This window comes from Lipotes vexillifer, unplaced genomic scaffold (assembly GCF_000442215.2).
Source record: "Lipotes vexillifer unplaced genomic scaffold, Lipotes_vexillifer_v1.1 scaffold69, whole genome shotgun sequence".
NCBI lineage: Eukaryota > Metazoa > Chordata > Mammalia > Artiodactyla > Lipotidae > Lipotes > Lipotes vexillifer.
In genome coordinates this window covers 2,910,097-2,929,849 of record NW_006790942.1, presented here as the reverse complement: position 1 = coordinate 2,929,849, position 19,753 = coordinate 2,910,097, and the positions used below count along the sequence as shown (strand labels likewise).

General features: G+C 46.5%; 1 protein-coding gene across 1 annotated transcript in view; it reads left to right on the top strand.

Annotated features, from left to right (window-relative positions):
- Window positions 1–2,408: 2,408 nt before the first annotated feature.
- The window catches only part of RB1CC1 (RB1 inducible coiled-coil 1), a 61,754-nt gene continuing 44,409 nt past the window's right edge, over window positions 2,409–19,753 (top strand). Inside the window, exon 1 of the mRNA XM_007464019.1 lies at window positions 2,409–2,709. The gene's annotated coding sequence lies outside the window, so the exon portion shown is untranslated. The remainder of the gene's footprint in view (window positions 2,710–19,753) is intronic.

The following is a 19,753-nucleotide window of genomic DNA, read 5'->3' as shown; positions in this document are numbered from 1 at the left end:
AAAGGACTTACATTTCAGCAGGTCAGATAGATGCTGAAAGATACAAGGATCTAGGAGAAGTACGGGCATGTCAGGGAAGACTCCCGGAGAAAGTGACACTGAAGTTGAGACTTAGAGGAAAAAGAGGTGTTAAAGGCTGGATCTGATCTGAAGTACTCAGGGTGTTTAATAGACTTTTCCTACTCCTCTTACAGACTCAGAAAGAGAACCACTGTCTTTTGCCCTCATGGGAAATCTATCAAAGGACCTAAAATGTTTATCAAATTAACGAAGTAATGTGATGAGAACAAGATCAAGTCTCTTATCTCTGTGCCCACAGCACCTTATATTTTCATCATCTGCATCCGTATTATAATTACTTGAGAATTTGGAAGAGGTCCAAGTAAAAGAACAGATTTAAGAGCCAAGAGGGAGACATTACAAAGGGAAGGGGGAGGAAAAAAGATTTAAAAATGTAACAGGGCAAATGGTTTAGAAGGTTCAAATTAAGTCTCAGCGTTGTCCATTTAATACAATAATTTGGGGGTCCTTATTAATCTGCAATTTCAGCAAGAAAAGTACAGTTGGCAAAAATGAGACTGTGGATCGAGGACTTCCTATCAAGAAGCTTGGTTGAGAAGGAACGCTGCATGAGGATTGTTTGTTCTTGTTTTCATTTATTAAGGGAGAGTGCAGAGGGTTTTCAGTATCCTTGGTTTGAAGGAAAATGTGACTTACTGAGAACTATTATGGACACAACGCAGCATCAGGAAACTGTAACAGTGTTTTCTCTAGATAGCTAGATATATGTCAAAAAACAAATGTTGACACATTTTCACTTGTCACTAGGAAAGGACATGAGGCATATCAACTCTTACTATTTACACTCTGGAGAAGAGGACGGTGAGGATTGAATTAGGTTTTGTTTCGTTTTTTCCCCCCAAATAAAGAAGTCAGGCAAGTGACATTTAAAACATTTTATTTAATAGATTATCATTGGCATATTCTAGTCATGATTTTACACTCTGAGGTGTATTTAATTTGTACTGCCGAACGTCACTGATAACTAAGAGGAAAGTCAAGCACCAATATATTCTTTAGAGGCCTAATCCTGTGCTCCGCTTGCCAATTTTCTGGCTGAATCCCTTCTGACCACTTACTTTCTTTATGCTGGTTCTGATGCTGTGCCTGATAAAATCAGCTCCTTTCTTCATCTTGCCAGTTCACACCTTCCCCCAAGGCATAACAACGATTTAGCTTCTTAATTTTCAGTTCCCTGAAGTGGTACCTTGTGGGGGTGGTGTAATAAAACTCCACCTTTAAAAAAAAAAAAGTAAAAATGACTCGCCAAAGACAAGACCTCTCCAGGATCGGCAGGAGTGTAAACTTAAGAATCAAGTGGTAACACGTGTTAGCCCGTCTCAGCCATAACTTTCAGATACCGGGTCAGCGCGACGGAAACTGAAAATCCGTAATGCTTACCAGCTGTTCGACGTTTTCTTTCAGTTCCTACCATTACAAACGAAGGAGCGCAGATTTCGCTTGCCCGTAGCGTGTGTTCTGCTTGGGCGCCCGAAAAGGGTGCTGACACGCCTTTTTACGCAATCGGAACTCAAAAGCCCTGTCGTGACTCAGCGGTAGCACCTCCAAGCTGTTACTCATACCAGATATTCCTGTACCCAACAGGAAGCCTAGAAGTCTAACGTATTTACTCTACCTGCAACTCCCGCTCCTCAGACTTGAATACTTGCGCGCTGCGGCTCCACTGCCCGTGACTCACCGTCTTCACAGCATCAGGACCCCCGACACTTCTTTCCTTGGGGGCTCGTGCTAACCCACTAGAGAGCTCAGGCTCGAGCTGAAAAATGGGGTGGTCGCGGCGCTTTCGACCTCCTCCCCACCGACCCAGCCTTAACTGCCTTCTTTCCCTTCCCTGATCTGAGCCTGTGCTGCCAGCGCCTTCAGGCTTGCCAGGCGCCTGGCCGGTGGCCTGCAGGCCCGGCGAGGGGACACGCAGCCCCCCTCCCCGGCGCCCCGTCCCCTCACGGGCCCTGGGCCGGTGGCGGGAGCCCAGGGGCCGCGACAGGCCGAGGGGGCCGAGCTCTCCCGCCCGGGCTAACCCAGGATTCGGTGGGTCGGCGAGCACAGGCCCACTCGCTGGAGCGAGAAGGTCAGGCTCACCTTGGGGCAGTCGCGCCCTGACAGCGGCCAGCGCCGCCCAGCGGAGTCTCCCGGGTCACGCGAGGACGCCAGAGCCCCGGGCCGGGAAGCACCAACACCAGCACCGGCACCAGGCGGAGCCGGGTCCAACCCTTCCCGGCGGCCCGCCGACTTCCGGACCTGCGCAGAGCTGCCCTGCGCCCGCCGCGCCTCCCCTCCCCCGCCCGCTTCCCGGCGTGCCCCGCGCAGGAAGGGCCGGAGTCGACAATAACAAACCCGCGGCGGCCGTGTCCGCGGCCCTGCCGAGCCCGGCGCTGCCTCGGCTCCCCGTCGCCCGGCCCCTCGGCTCTGACCGGCCGCGGCCCGCCCTCCCCCGGCCCCCGACCCGGAGCCGAGGGGCCTGCCCGTCCCCGCCGCCCAGAGGCGGCGGCCCCGGCCGCGGCAGTTGTGTCGGTTGGCGGCGCCAATGGTCGGTTGGTAGCGGCCGCCGAGGACAAGGCGACAGCGGAAGATGGTGCCGGGAGCCGCGGGCCCTGCTGCTGCCGCCGGCGGAGGAGGAGGCGCTTCCCGGTGAGTGCGGCGTCCTGCCCCTCGGACGCGGCCCAGGGAGCGGGTCCCCGGGCGGGGGAGGCGGGGGCGGGCGGCTCCGCGGGGGCCTGTGCAGCCCCGGCCTCCCGGTGCCTCCCGCCGGCGTCGGGAGCGCCGGGGCCCAGGGACGCACCCTCGCCGCCGCCGCCGCCGGGCTGGGGCCCGAGGTGTCAGGCTCGGAGGCCGGACGGGGCGAGGGTCCCAGACGCGGCTCCGTCCCGCCGCTGAGCGCGAGGCTTCCCCGAGGGCACGATGCGGATAAAGTTACTCCCGGGAATGACTCAGCCTCCGCCGCCCCGCGGGCGGGCGCGGGACGAGGCGCGGGTGCGGGTTTCACAGATTCCGCGGCCGGAGCCGGACGGCCCTCGTGGGGGTTCATCGCCGCCGTGCCTCCCACCGCCTGCCGCGTGCGCTGCGTTCGTTGTAGATGGTTTCGTGCCCGCCTCCCCTCCGTCTGAAGTGTAGTCGCCCCGCGGGGCCCTGGGCAGGCGCAGGTGCCCGCTGTTGATAAAGAGGCGCGTTGCTGCGAGACCCGAAGCCGGAGAGGAGCGTCCGCCAGGCAGGGAGCAATGATTTGGGCCGCAGGAGCAGGGCCTAACCGCCGTTTTGTATAGTTTCTAGGTTTTCGTGTGTGGGTGGTGCTTGTGTGCTTTCTCCCGAGGGTGGGAAGGTGAGCCGCTTAGGAGCAGGGTACTCAGCTTAAGCAGACAGACAGCTTGTTTGATGAAGAATCTCGCTGTTGTATGTCCGTATTTGATATAAGCAGCGCGCTTCCGATCCTGACGTTACTATGAGGGGCAGCCAGGGACCACTGAGGAAGGTGGCTGACTCGATCCGTAAGGAGACCCTTGCTGGCGAGGTGAAGATCTCTTTTTCCTTTCTGTTTATAATGTTGCAACAGTAGACTATGGTCTGGATGAACACATTTTCTCAGCAGCATTTTCGTGTTTAATATTGTGTTTAAAACCTGGAGTTTTTAGAAAAGAGATGCTTCCTGTTGATAAACGTTTGTGTTGGCAAATGCCTGTTGATGGACCTCGGACATGGACTCAGACCACGGTTTTAAAAAGTAATTTTATTTCGTCTGTTTGGAACCTTTTATGTTAGTCACAGGATTAGTTTGGGCCTGATTCGTACATGGTGATGTTGGATGACAGGGAAGGCGAGGAGGCGAAACTCGTCTCTGAGGACAGTGTTTTTCTGGCCCTTGCCAACAAGCACAAGGTCAGAACACATGGCAGATTTGACTCCTAGCAGATGAAATTCATTGTCAGAAGGGGCAGAGGGCCCAAGACCTTTGTTTTTGAAAAGCCACACTTTTGAACTTAAAATTTTTGTTATGGAAGCTTGAGGAGCTTTTATTTAGCCTCTGATTTTGAGACTATCTTTAATTGTCATGCATGCAAGCAAATGTTTGAACACCTGCCCTATGCTTTACTTTTCAGCTGTATATAGCTCTTCAAAAAAAGTAGTGGGTAGTGAAATTTTCTCATTCAGGTAATGCTGTTCTGTAACCCCAGTTAAGCTTTCTGTGTTCAGAAAATACTGGTTCAGGCAACTCAGGTAAAAATCTAGCAGTCCCTTTCCACGCACACTCATTTAGATGGTTAGTATTTCCGTACCAAGGCAGACCGTTGAACCAGTTACTGCAAGGAATACAGGAATGTGTTCAATATTGTTTTTGCCTTTTATAAAGAAAGAAAATTGAAGTCCTGTATACAGTTAATTACTATTTAAGCATTAATTGGAAATCTGAAGGAAAGACCCAAGAGAAGTGAGGAAGCTGACTGTGTGACTGTCTGGGGAAAGAAGGAATTGTAAATGCAAAGGCCCTGAGGACCTTGGCATATAGGAGGGAAGGGGAGAAGGTTGCTGAGGTGGGCGGGGCGAGCAAGGGGAGCCCAGTAGGAGCGTGTGGTGGTAGCAGAGGCTCCACAGGTACTCAGGTTTCGGGGCTCTGAGTAAGGAAGGTAGCATACTCTAAGCCCCACATGCAAAGGCACAGAGGTTTGTTCAGTAAACCTGGCAGAGCTGGGAAGCAGCTTGGGCTGAGAGTCATTCCTTTGCTCGTGAAATGTTAAACCCCAGCAGGACCCAGTTTTAGCTCCAGCAACACGGGCAGTGAACAAAAGGAACTTTATATGTAAGCTTTGTATACAAGGTTGTAGGAAATGGTGAAACACCGGAAGTTTTCAGGAAGATAAATCGCAAATGCAGACTGCTCCGAGATGCTGAAGCAGACACAGTGCTGGGGGAGCAGACTGTGGAGTACTTGCCGTCTCTGTGTAGTGATGAAAAGGATGCACATTCTCATCATTACATGACTCTGATTCTTCCATATTGGGGACCTAGTAAAGCTAATTTGTCTGTAACCTGGACCCCTTGTGCAGGGCCCTGGGAGAGGGGGGGCTTTCTTCCATGGCTCGGTGAAGTTGCTGTTCGGTTAAATCTCTCTGCAGGTACGGGGCTGGAGCGCTGCAAGGGTCCCTTCCTCCGTCGGTTAGCGTCTGCTTTCACAGCTGTCCAGTGGGGACCCAGAGGGTTACACAGTGGCTCCCCGTAACCGCTCCCCGCAGCCGCCCCCCTCCCCCGATTTTGCTCTCTGTCGAAATCTCATATTTTATTGGCTTGTAATTACGCTAAGAGACGAAATAATGGTGACTCCCCCTCCTTTGGTTGCTGGTTCAGGACTGTTTGCATCATGTTTTCCTTCATGTGCTGCACATAACTGGTTAGTAACCAGCAGAATATCGAAATGTTAGTCGCATCAGTACAGTACCTGTTCATATTTCCATGGCTGTTTTAGCCATTATACTGCAGATTCCAGATGTGCACATCCTTTTTGATATTGCTGTATATTTACATATAGTCCTGGTTTAATAGAATGAAACTAAGTCAACATTTGCTGTAAAAGATAGTTTTGGTTCCATTTCTTTACTCTTAGGATCTATTATAAAATGAAGCATAGAATTAGAAAAGTTTGCTGTAGATACTATTGTTTGAGACTTTAGAGTTAAAAAAAACAATTCCTATTTAAAGAAGGTGTCATAAGTCGATATTGATATTTCACAATTGTACCACGCACAGCCCTGGATGTAGCATCATCACGATGACACTAATACTGAAAAAACGGTTGTGGCTTCCATGGTTGGTATTTGGAGGCCGGAGAGCTATTTTGTAGCAGACTGACTTAAATTCATTTTAATGGTTATTCTGAGAATCTATCAAATGACACATGCAAAATTTTTTAATGTATTAAGGATGAAATCGAATGATACTCTCTATTGGGACTAATTTTTTAGACTGTGTATTTACTAATATTTCCAGTTCCAAATTATCTTTAAGTCATGTGTTTTATGCAGTTTTTATGGGTGTCAGGACATCACAGTGTGTAATACATTTATATGTACTGATATGGAAAGGTTCCCATGATATTATATTATTCATCTCAAACAAATTGCACGTATGCACGATGTTCTCTCATTTCTGAGAAACCAAACTGTCCACACATAGACATGTACTTCCTGTACACGTAGGAAGAACCCGAAGCACCTACTCCACACTGCTGAGAGTATTCCTCTTGCCTCCATTCTTGTCTGTCGTGCTGCCCTTCAATCAGGTGGCCCGTCTAGTTGCAGGCAAGGCATTCATTTAGGACGCCCTGGACCTTTATGGAAAGGTTCTCTTTCGGGGAGTGTAAGGAAGATGGCTGACCTACTCTTCTTTCCTTCTTTTTCTCCTTTTCTTTTCTTCTTGGCAGAGAAAGAGGAGGATCAGATGGGAATAAATCTGATCTGGAGAGGTTGAAGCCCAGTTTGCAGTCCCTGGGTAACCCAGACAACTCCATTTGTGGTGAACATTACTAGTTTCATTGATGTAGCACCCGTGGCCCTCACTTAGGTCCACCTGCTGAATTACAATTTGCAGAATTGCAAATCAGCTTTCCTAATCCTTGTTCTTTATGAAGCTTTTGGTCCACCTTGTCTAGCGTCATCCACATTTCCTGTGTTCTGCTAGACTTGAAAGCAACTTGAGGGTCTTTGTACTCCCGGCACCTGGCATAGTGTCTGGCTTATGTCGGGTGTTCAGTAAAAGTAGGGTGAATAATGACTGGCTTTGTTCAGTCTGGCGGGGGCAGAGTTGTTGTCCGGGGCTTTCCCCTTGGTCTCCCCAAGTAGGGAAGCTGATTCTGAGTTTTGAATGGATTAGACCGGTTGACAGTAAGCTGGAGTGACTGACCTGATCATGGTGGTGGTAATCTCTCAAAGAGGAAATTACAAATTAATCTCCAATGATAAATGATAGATACTGTTTTTTGTGAGTATGAGAGATGCTTTCTTGTTTTTATGGGCATGAAAGTACAATTGTAACACCTGTATGTCTGGGAATAAATGCAGCGGAATCAGTATTTTTAAAAATAGGTCTCTCCTTACCCCCTCATTTATAGCTGACTTTATCCCAGGAGGATCCAGAAGAAACAGGTGTCCTTTCATGATGTGAGATTGAGATTATCCCCCCCACCAATAAGATAATTCACACCACTTGATAGTTAGTGAAGAGCTCTGTTAGTTCAAGGCAGGGAAGGGAAGACTGTGGGCCACCTGTGACTAGGGAAGACTTCCCAGAAGGGCTTTTTAAAAAAAATTATTTATTTTGTTTATTTTTGGCTGCCTCCGGTCTTAGTTGCAGTGCACGGGCTTCTCTCTAGTTGCGGCCTGCAGATTTTCTCTCACGGGTTGTGGCGCGTGGGCTCTGTAGTTTGCGGCACGCGGGCTCAGTAGTTGTGACACAGTGGGCTTAGTTGCCCTGCGGCATGTGGGATCTTTGTTACCAGGGATTGAACCCGCGTCCTCTGCATTGCAAGGTGGATTTTTTTTTACCACGGGACCGCCAGGGAAGTACCCAGAAGGGCTTTTGACCACAGTTGGATGAGTAAAGTTCAGATGAGACGAAATGGGGGCGAGTATTTTCTCTGCTAAGACTATGTATAGGTAAAGTGAGAGTGTGGGTTCTTGTAGGGGAGTAGCTGGAGATACTTTTAAGAAGGACAAACGGGGGTTGATTATGAAGTCCTAGAATGTTGAAGAGTACTTAAAATTACAATTGGCACCATTTTAGAAGCTTTTCTTATATTCCTTACACCATAATCTGAAATGGGTTCGTGTAGGGGAGTAGCTGGAGATACTTTTAAGAAGGACAAACGGGGGTTGATTATGAAGTCCTAGAATGTTGAAGAGTACTTAAAATTACAATTGGCACCATTTTAGAAGCTTTTCTTATATTCCTTACACCATAATCTGAAATGCATTATTGCTGTCCCTCTCATACACTCCGCAGAAGGTATGATTTCAGTTCATAAACTGATGTGCACAGGTGCACTGAGAGTGGGAGAGCTGCTGGCACTCAGATACAGGTGGCTCTTGCCGTTTTCCTGCGAATCTAGCTTTAGGCCAGAGCTGTGGCTTCACACGTTTGACGGGGCAGGCAGAAGATGAAGCTCAGGGAGACTGTCTGTGTACCGAACCGGGTCCTGCACCCAGGTCACAGACGGCGGGGCATGGTGGGCCGCTGGTGTGTGCCAGCTGCTCTGGCAACAGTGGGGCTCCGGGGTGGAGGGGCGAGGCGGCATTGCCTGCAGTGTTGTAAGTGGAGGGCGTGTTCGGGAAGGGCTGGAGCCGGATGAGGAGAGCTTCCAGGCTCTGAAAGAAGGGTTATGTCACTGGAGAATGAGGGGTTGGATTATAAAGGGGAACAGGGATAGGATTTAGACAGAAATAACTGAAGCCTTGGGTAGCAGGAGAACCATCGTTTTGTTCACAAAAGAACTTAGGGAATAGCTGTAAAGGAAAAGCACTGAGGTGAAATGAGATGTGTTGAGTTTGAGGAACAGTGTGGTTTCTGACTGGAGACAGCAGCGGCCAGGCGCTGGTCCTGAGCTGAGGACAGAGGTCTGGGAGAGTTAACTGTCTTGCACTCGGTTTGCATAACCCTCCCGTGTATGTGTAGATTCTTCTCTGCATTCTCGCAACCTGTGAGTTGGGGAGTCTCCTTCCTTTTTGTATCAGAACAATTCAGGTTAGTTGAGGTCTGTCCGCATCACACAGTCGGTAGTGGGGGCGGGACTTGCATGTAGGTCTTCTGACTCGTGATCTCACGTTCTTTTCACAGTTCTCTTCTCCCTCTTATGTGCACATCAAGACAGTGAATGAAACTTGAATGGCCATCTAGGGAAGTGTGCAGAGTAAGCGGGGTGGGTCCCCCTGGGGCCCTGATTGGGGGCCAACCTGGGACCAGCAGGTGGGGAGGGTTGTCTTGTCTCTTAGCTGGAGCAGCTCTTATAGGGCAGTATCTTCAGGTCCTTTATTTCTTTGGAACGTGTACAGTGTTGTCTTTTTTTCTTTTTCGAAATGGAAGCAAGTATTTTTAACCTCAGATTATAAATGTGATTTTAAAGACACCAGAGAGCGTGAAAGTCCTGCATCCAGAGATAACCTTTGTTGAAAACATTGATGTTAAGTTGTTCCAAACTTTTTTAATGCTTGTCTGCATATATATCCCTCAGTATTAGTTAATAAAATAAAAATAAAATCCACAAACAGAATCACATGATATATTCTGTAACTTGCCTTATGTAACTACATGATAAATATATCACTCATCGATGGGTCTAGGTCTAATGAACATTTTAAAATGTCTGAGTAATGTCACATTATATAGTTGAACTGTAGTTTATTTGACCGGCACCTATGATAGTCATTGTTCTGATGTTTCATTGTTAATAATGGTGTGATGGAAATCATTGAATATATACCTTTGTACACTTGCCTGGTTATCTGCTTCTGATACCTTTCAAGAAGTGGAGTTTCTGGTTTGCACATTTTAAATTTTGGTGCATATCGCCAGATTAAATCTCCTTAAAAGGTATACCAATTTATATTCTTGTCAGAACTGTGCCAGCGTGCTCACTGTTACCTTGTCAGCAGTTTTATTCATTAATCATTAATAGTAATCTGAAGTGTAAAAATGGTATTTAAATAGACTTTGTTTTTCTGCATGCTGTAGATAGCCATTTAGTATAATACTTTGTTTGAACAGTTTTTACTTTCTCTCAGTTTGGATTTCTCCTATTGTGTATCTGTGTGTATGTGTTTAAAGATACGTTTGAATCTCTTCTGTTCTCTGTGTTATCTATTAATGGGCCAGAATCCTAGTTTTAATTGCTGTTATAGTATGTCTGATGTGTTTTGATCAATGTTCTTTCCTACAGTGTCTCAATATATGTACAGCAGGCTGGTAAGTTGTATTCTCAACCGAAAGAAACTAAAGACAGTGTTTATGCAAAGGGCCACATAATTTTAAGAAAATTTTGTGTCAGTGGTTGAGTTACTAATCATTTGATTTTTTTTTTAAATCTAATATTGGCTTATTTTCTTTCTTTTTTAAAAAATTTTATTTTTATTTTTGGCTGCATTGGGTCTTTGTTGCTGTGTGCGGGCTTTCTCTAGTTGCGGCGAGCGAGGGCTGCTCTTTGTTGCGGTGTGCGGGCTTCTCGCTGTGGTGGCTTCTTGTTGTGGAGCACGGGCTCTAGGTGCGCGGGCTTCAGTAGTTGTGGCACGTGCAGTATTTGTTTGTGGTATGCGGGTTCAGTAGTTGTGGCTCGCGGGCTATAGCCCGTGGGCTCAGTAGTTGTGGCGCACGGGCTTAGGTGCTCCACGGCATGTGGGATCTTCCTGGACCAGGGATTGAACCTGTGTCCCCTGCATTGGCAGGCGGATTCTTAGCCACTGCGCCACCAGGGAAGCCCCTGACCCTTTGGTTTTAATTTAGAATTGCGTTGTGTTAACTTGTGTAATACTGAGTATGATTTCATCTTGTAGAAATTAAGAAAAAGTTTATATAAAAAACATGCCAAATTTTAGAAAATCTTGACTGGTGGAAAGTAATGTTACATTATGAACTAAGCTTATATTTTATATGAGGCACATAAAGTTAGTTTGTAATTCCTTCAGCAGCAGTTGGCTTCTGTGCTGGTACTTTATAATTAATTGCATGTAAGGAAGGATGTCTTTGACCTCTTTGCTTAAAAATGGAGGCAATGGGGCTTCCCTGGTGGCGCGGTGCTTGAGAGTCCGCCTGCCGATGCAGGAGACGCGGGTTCGTGCCCCGTTTCGGGAAGATCCCACATGCCGCGGAGCGGCTGGGCCCGTGAGCCATGGCTGCTGGGCCTGCGCGTCCGGAGCCTGTGCTCCGCAAATGGGAGAGGCCACAGCAGTGAGAGGCCCGCATAACGCAAGCAAAAAAAAAAAAAAAAAAAAAAAAAATGGAGGCAATGAAATGTTAGGAGCCACAGGGCACAAAAGGTGAAGCTTATTCCTCCCTGTTCAGGAGGTCAGCGGAAACGGTGTGCAGCTTTATGTAGTGAGCTGCAGAAAGGCGATGCTGGAATGTTAGTCCAGGGAACTTAGATGATTGCGTAGATGTTATCAAGCGCTTTTAGTTTGGGGAGAAGTACAGTGACTTTAAAATGAAACGAAGATTGTGCAGCTGGGGATGCCCTCCAGGATGGCTTTGACATGACCGCTGCGGGTAGGAGGAGCTGAGCCAGGCTGTTGGCCCAGGTGTGCAGTAGTAGCGCAGAGTTAGATGGCTTCCTGGGAGTAAAGTGGACAGAGGGGCGCACAGACTTGGGGCTGTTAGGTCTGCGCCAGGGAGTACTTCTTCACATAAGACACATGTTAAACCAAACTGATCACCACTGGTAAAACCAAAGAGGTGGGTAGGAGGGGTAGTTATAAAGAGAAGGATATGCTTAAGGTAGGGGTGATTGTTACTGTTTTGTTTTTTTATTAAGGAACCTTGGAATATGCTGGCCGCTAAAGAAACTACCAAAAATTAGCTACTTGGATGTGATCTCTCTCAGTTACTATTTGAACTCTGCTTTGCTAGTAGTGGACTTTTTGTTCGTGAGGACCTATTCATTCACCAGATAATCTTGAGTACTTTGTGTTATGTCACAAGGTATTTCCTGTCCCTAGGCAGCATTTTGGAGTATTTACTGTGGAGTTGGCAGTGTGCTGAATATGCTCTTTTGTGGGCATTATTTTACTTGTTTTCTACAAAAGCAGTATGAGGCAGGTATTGCTAATATCCCTACTTTACAGGTTAGGAAATAGAAATTTAGATGGATGTGTACTGATGAGGACATAGGTTTTTTTTTTGTTTTTAACTCTGTTTACTTGACAGTGAAGCCATGTGGCTCATGGATTGGCTGGAGAAGATGTAACTCAGTAAAATTTTACAACTTTGATTTAGATTAAACAGAATTGGTCTTTATATAGGTCTTATGACATTTCTTTTAAAATAATTTAAAATATTAGCATGAGTAAATATATTTTGTTCATTCTGTTACCCTTTTTAGAACATTTAATTTTATAACCCATACTTTTCAGTTAGAATCTGACCAGAGCTTTTATTTCGCTCACATACAGATTCCTATTTCCATTCCCTTATTATTGTGTCCAGTCTGCAGATTATGAAAAAAATAAAATTAAATGTAGAAATAAAATCTTTCCTCTACCAAACAAATTTAGCTTGCTGTGAAGCCGTGACATGACCACCTAAAAATTAGTCATACGAGGTTGAAGTTACAGCTCAAGATAGAAATAGATTGTTTTAAAGGACTTTAGTCTTAGAGGAGCTAAGGTAAAGGAGAGAGAACTTGAGATCAGGCAGCTTTATGAGGAAATGCAAGTGGTGGCAAAGCAGGGGTCTCTGTGATAAGCCTTGGCTTGGACTGGGACAGAGTGCTTGCGTGAGAGTCAGGGGACATCTTTCTCCTTTACTGTTTATTTCACATCTGGCTCTTTGAATTGTTAGTTACATCTTGCTTGTTACCCCTGCAAGATGGTCCACCCTTCAGGACAGAGACTCAATTTTGTCTGTTTCCATGTACACAAAATTTACCTTATAGAACCTCAGTACTGTGCGTGCGTCCAGGGCGTCTTTCCTCTCAGGGCAGTGACAGGTTTGGGGAACTCTTAACTCAGGAGTAATTTCATTTTTCCTGTCTGTAGTTTGAGAATAAGAAAGCCTTGACTGACCTTTATACTGTATTATCGATCAGGTGTTGGTGCACAATGGAAGTTTGGTTTGTATGTTTCTGTATATTTACGCTTACTTGTAGGAAGTTATGATTTTCATTTCACTGGCAGTTGTTACTGTTCCTTTTAGGTAGTGAAGCATAATATTTATGCCTTTCCGTGGACACAGTGGCCACAGAGTCCCTCTGTACAGGCATTATTTGTATATTTTGCTCATTTTCATGGATTGGCTGCGAATATGATATGCTCAGAGCTGATAGGAGATGCTGGGTCCAGACTTACTTGAAAGTGGGATGAAGACTGCCTTGGAGAAATTATGGAAAAGAAAATTTCTTAGCTCTGTCTTACCACAGTGAAAGGCTGCTCCAAAAGTGTTTCAGTGACTTGTATCCATCAACATGAGAAAGGATGACCAAAAGGTGTGGGGCGAATTAAGTTTTTGTCCAGCATGAACGGTGGGAGATCACGTTCATAATTTCTGGTGTGCGTGTAACCCTCGCACAGGCATATGTAAGTGTCATTTTGTTCAGTAGTTATCTCATGGCCAATCTTGCTTCATGTATGTTCCCCCCCCCTCACTTCCCCTTGTCTCACTACTTTGATCTTGTAAATTTTGAAGAACAGATATGCCCCCGCCACACCCCCCCCATAGCTCTGCAAGGGAGATATTATCTCTGCTTTTGAGATGAGAGAGGTGTGTGTTTATTAAAGTTTTACTTACCTATCCCAGGAACACCGGTTGCTTTTCAGGAAGGTCATAATTATTTATAGTAGATTCCCACCTATAATATATGAATGCTGAATGTCTTGTGTGCTTTAATGATTACCAGTATTTTGCCAATCTTATCTATCCCCCTCTCTAGCTAAACTCTCCCCTCCCTCCCTCTCTTCCATCCTTCTTAAATTTGTTTTTGCTAGACTATTTTAGAACATTTCAAATATCATTTTACACATGAATTTTTTTAGAACTAATTATTTTTTACAACTATTATTTTATAACCAAAATGCTATTATCATCCAAAAAGAGGAATCGTATTATATAAATTTTTGTTTTAGTTAATTAATTAATTTATTTATTTTTGTCTTCGCTGGGTCTTTGTTGCTGCCCACCAGCTTTCTCTAGTTGCGGTGAGCGGGGGCTGCTCTTCCTTGCGGTGCGCGGGCTTCTCACTGCGGTGGCTTCTCTTGTTGCGGAGCACGGGCTCTAGGTGCATTGGCTTCAGTAGCTGTGGCGCACATGCTTAGCTGCTCCGCGGCATGTGGGATCTTCCCAGACCAGGGCTGGAACCCGTGTCCCCTGCATTGGCAGGCGGATTCTTAACCACTGCACCACCAAGGAAGCCCTGTGCGGTGGTTTAGTCGAATCTGGACTTAGATGGAGTGGTCCTCACAAGACCACTCTCACTTGGGATACCATCCACAGGTTTGGTGGTGCCCAGGACCACCCTCACTTCAGACCAGCTGACTGCAAAGTCTGGCGTTCCCCAAGCTCACAGAATTCAGGAAAGTGCTGTGCTTATGATTACAGTTCTATTATAGTGAAAGGATACACATCAAGATGAAAAGCAGACAGAGGCAGATCCGCACGGAGGGGAGTCTGGAAGGGTTCCAGGCGCTGAGCTCTTGTGGTGCCCGCCACGGGGTCGAGGGAGGCTCAGTGCTGCCCTCTCTGCTGCAGCACAGGGTATGGCGCCCTGGGGCTTACCCGAGTTGTTGGGCAGAGTTGTAACTGAGGCTTCATCACCTAGCGTCCCGTGGCTGGCCTTTAGTCTCTGGCTGCTCCTGGAGGCCAGACACACATCTTCATTCCCCATTTCCTCTGGGGATTGGGACTGATGCCGTGTTTCCCAGCTGTACGCACAGTTGAAGGAATAAAACAGAAAAGAGCTAGCGTAGATGTTGGAATTGCTTTTACTTAAAGATAATGTGCTTTTTTTCTTCTTCTTCTTTCGCTGTTCTTTCTGAAAGTAGATATCATGGAGTTTGTGTTTAGATATAAAATTTTCATGTTGCCCACTAAGATGTAAGCTTTATGAGAGAAGGCAATTTTATCATATTGTTTTCTCTTTATTCCCAAAGCTAAGAAAATGCCTAGGATGTACTAGAGTCTCAGGTGAATTTTTATTGAATGAATGTTGTTCATTGACCTGGGTTCAAGGCCCTGGAACGTTTATTTACTAAGTTTCTGCCTTCGGCAAGTTGAGGAAGCTCTGAGTCTTTTTGTTCATCTGCAGAGGGGGACAGTAATACTATAGGTATCTTACGTGTTGTGAAAAGTGAGTGAAGTGATGCTGAGCAAGATGACCGCATATGGTGCACCCTCCGTAAGCACCAGCAATGATGATTTCAGGTGCCGTCTCCTCAGGACAGCGGGATAAATAGCATCTGTGGTCCTGGCAGCCAGCAGCCTGACATTTGCATGCAGACCCTCAGTGCTGTGGACCCCGGGAATGATGACTGACCTCGCCAGCTGGGTTTTCTGCACACTGTTCAGGGGAGGCCCTTGGTGCGGGCTGACGGTGAGAATGTGGAGGGAAGATTCGGAAGGGGGCTCTGGTTCACGCTGCCGGTTTGATGGCTGTAAACCATAGTCAGGGGATGAAAACATGGGACATCCTATCGGGGTGGGTGGGCTTCGGAGCTGTTGAAATGAGCTGAATGTGCAGTGATGGGGTCAGGTGTGCCGATACAGTGGAGTGGAGTTCTGCTGAGTTCTAGAGCCACTGACATCAAAACTGTCCTCGAAATTGGCTACCTTGTTCATCAGGTGTGCAGACAGACTCAGTCTCAGATAAGTTTTGTTCAGGTTTTTGTCGGTGTTGTGAATGACTGCGGGTCACAGGTTGAGCTGCGGCTTTGGGTGAGCGCCCAAAGAAGACTGGTGTTTGTTTGAAGGACACAGGAGCTGCTGCAGCTTGTCAGTTTCTCTCATTTGCTGCAGGTGTTGTGGAGGAGGGCAGCGACACTGAGGTCGGTCACTAATTTCTGATGCTCCTGATTGACTGAGAGTGAGGTCGGGAAAAGGAAAAGGAAAGATGGAGTGTTCCAGATTGAAGGAGATTAAATAGATTTTATAGCTAAATGCCGCACATGGTCCTGAGTTGGATCCTGTATTGGGAGGAAAAAACTTTAAAGAATATTATTGGGGCAGTAATTTGAGTATTGACTGTGGATTAGATAAACAGTAGCGATCAGTGATTTGATAAATGTACTTTGATTATGTACAAGAAAATCCTTGCTGTTAGGAAATACACATTCTGAAATATTTATGGATAAAGAGACATTCTATTCTGTCTTCAGATTACTCTCATAGTTCAGAAAAAATATATCTAATATTTATATGTATCTAAAGAGAGAGAGGAAGAAAGAAAGAAAACCGTGCACGTAGCATGAACTGGTCCAAATGGTAAAGCAGTGGAGCACAGTGGGTGAATCTGGGCAAAGGGCAGAAGGGAGTTTTTTGTACTGTTTTTGTTACCTTTTTTCTTATGTGTGAAACTATATCAAAGCAAAAAAGATAAATAATATTGAAAAGGAAACAAAAAAAGAAAACTTAGAATAATATAGTGATTATTATAAGGACTTGATGTTTAGTCTCAGAGAAATGCTGTGTCTTCCCATAGTGCTTTCCCCACCTTCCCAGGACAGGCTTCCTCTCACCGCCTGCGACCCCGTCTGAATGGACCCACACAGAGGCCTGCTGCCGTCACCCCAACCTAAAGTAGGTCCTCCTTCCTGCCCACTCTTCCTTCGTTCATTGTAATCATCACAACTTACATCATGTTTGCTTTCTTCTTGTTTGATGCCTTTTTCTCCCTCAAGACGGTGGACTCCATCAGGGCCAAGACCTTATCTGTTCTGTTCACAGAATTCCCAGTCCTGGCACATAAGTTCATAGGCGTTGGTTGGATTTGGATGAATGAATGAATAAATGAGTGAATGAGTGAGTGAATGAACGAATCATCTCCGCCACCAGTGTTACTATCCTTCTGTTTTAGTCACATACTTCAGCTATATAATCTGTCGTGAAACATGATGGCTCCTCTTCACCTATAAGATAAAGTTTGTGCATTCACTGACATTTTTAAACTAATTCGCCCTTTTATCCATGAAATCTTCATTGACTGCCGTCATGTGATCCCCTGCTTATCTCTAGTTTCCTCTCTTGATAACAGCTCAGGTCTGCATCCTTTTCCTAGGGATGCTCCCTCCGGCTGCTCTTTTCTTGTCAGTCCCAGTGCCTTTCCTGCTTCCCTATCACTCTACACACTTCTTAGACAGCATTGCGATTATGGTCATTCTGCTTCCTTTTCCTGGCGGCAGATGTTACATTTTTCTCATTGTTTCTGTGTCTTCAGTGCTCAGCCTTTGAATGTACAGAATCTACAGAATCTAATGTTGAGTACGTTTCTCGAGTGCTTGTCTCAGGCATTGCATTGGATGTTTATATATATATCGTGTTGCTTAATTTTTAAGCTCACTGGATAAGATGAGTTTCCATTTTTTCTGATAATTGAGGTTCACAGAAGTTCTGGGACTGTGCTGGTCTTATTTACCGTTACATCCCACGTCTAGCGTAGTGTGTGGTACGTAGTAGGCATCCTATGCATGAATAAAGTCAAACTCACAAATAATCAGAGACAGGGTTTACATATAAAATAATGAAATGCTATTAGCAAGCATTTGAAAATAGGGTGATGGCAAGGATGCAGCGACCTTGTTGACTGGGTGTGTTGCCTGAGGAGTATAAATTGGTAAGAGAAGCAAGCCTGACAGCCTTCAAATCTTTGAATGCTTTGACCCAGCGATTTTACTTCTAGGAATCTACTTTATGGGAATAATTCTAAGCATAAAAAAAAATGTGTACCTGTGAGATTAAAAAACAAAAACCTGGAGATAGTAAATAGGCTGTGGTGAATTCACAGGTTGGAATGCTTTTTGGCCATCAGTAGTGATGTTTATGGAGCATTTGTAATGGTGTGGAAGGATGATTATTAAGTGATGGACAAGTAATTCAGATAAGTCAAGATACACTGGATAATGTTCTGGTATGAAATTCTCATTTAAACTTTCAGTGATTTTTCACATGTTTTTCTCTCACACTACAAGGCCCACAGGGGTGGGCAGGGGACCATGCTTACTGTTACTACCCAGAGACCCAGCTCTGCTGCTTGGGATGTCCTGATAATCAGCTCTTTATTTATCACTTCAGTCTGTTGGCTTCCTAGTCACTTTCCTTTTCATTAAAAGATTTGGTTCTACTGTAGTGTAACGGGAGCATATCTCTTCGTATAAGTTAGGTATCTGTTTAGTTGGGCTGAGCCACTGGGGTTGCATTTGTAGAGTAGTTGCATCACCCATAGTCGGTAGTGGGGCGAGTGTGTTGGTGGTGGGTGAAATTCAGCCTTACTTATCCTTGGTGGAGATAAAGAAGCTGTGGTCAGTGCCACGCATGTGACTTCTTAGCAGTCTTCATGATGAAATCCTTTACTGGTGTAAGATTAATCATTCATTTTATTGAGAACGTATTTTAGAGCTAGTTCCCAGGAGTACAGGGTCCTTGCTTTAAAGAAGCTTGCCGTTCAGTGGAGGTGAGAACTCTGTCAAGAAACATCACAATGTATGCAGCGTAGAAGCGCACGTGGAGTACATGGTCAGCACCGCGAATGGCAGGATTGTGTGATTAACTGTGAAAGACTGTGTGTGCGGGGTGGGGGGGCAGGGGGAGGGTGATCACAGCAGACCAAGGAAGGAGGCTCTAGGCCGGGGAACAGCCCTCACAAAGGCTCAGAGACTTGAAAGGGCTAGTTTTGTTCAGGAAGGTAGGCAGGGTGGTATCTGGGAGTGACAAGCTGGGGAGGGAGGGGTGGGAAGCGGGAGGCTGAGGGTGGAGAGGAAGAAGCCACGCGAGCCTGCTGTTTTCCTGGATGTTATCATTGTGGTTAGAGACCCGAGAAGATGGAATTGGCCTGTCTGGGTTTGAGTCCTCACTCATTACCCTGTGACATTACTGAAGCCCGTAATTCTGTTTCCTTGTCTATAAAGTGAGGATGATGATAGTATCTACTGTAAAGGATTCTTGTGAGGATCCAATGAAAACGTTTCATTTAGTAAAGCGTTTAGAGCAGTCACCTGGGATATAGTAAATACTGATAAACGGTGGCCGCTGCTGTTAAGGTCATCCTGACCCTGGTTGGTGTCCCAGAGCAGAAGCGCCTGACCACCCGGCTTGAGAACGGCCTCCCTGAGGGCGGTGGGAGGGTATATGCCAAGGCGGGTTGGTCAGGGAGGTGGGGAGCCGGTTGAGAAACTCCAGAGTCAGCGAGGGCTTGGGTAGCCACAGGAACAGGGGTAGGTAGCGTAGATGTTGTGTCAGAACCAAGCAGAAGTGGATCGTTACCGACGTTTATGGATCTGTGAGGAAGACGGAAGATCTAGGGCAGCACATGAGAGTGGGTGAATGTCGGTTCCATCAACAAAGAGAAGCGAAAATGAACGGAGTTTCAGGTGGCAGAGTGGATTCGAGAGGGGTTGTGTAGAGAACTTGGGGCCAGGGAGTGGTTCAGGCTGGGTTCGGTGGTCGGCAGTGGTGCCTCTGCAGCCCCGGGGGGCGGTGAGGTCCCAGCCGAGCGCTGGGGAGGTGGCCTAGGAGGACAAGGGGCCCAGGCAGGCTGGCGGTGGCGGCGGCCCTGCCCAGTGCTGTCCTGTGGGTCTGTGGTGGGCTGCCGCTCTACCTGTCGCTGAGGAACAACTACCACGATCTTCGCTGCTTAAAACAGCACAGACGTATTATTCCACGTTTGTGGGCACGGCTCAGAGGGGTCCTCTGCTTCACGGTCTCTCGCAAGACTCCAGTGAAGGTCTCAGCCCGGGCTGGGTCTTGTCTGAGGCTCAGCAGGGATGATCCGCTTCACAGAGCACTCTCG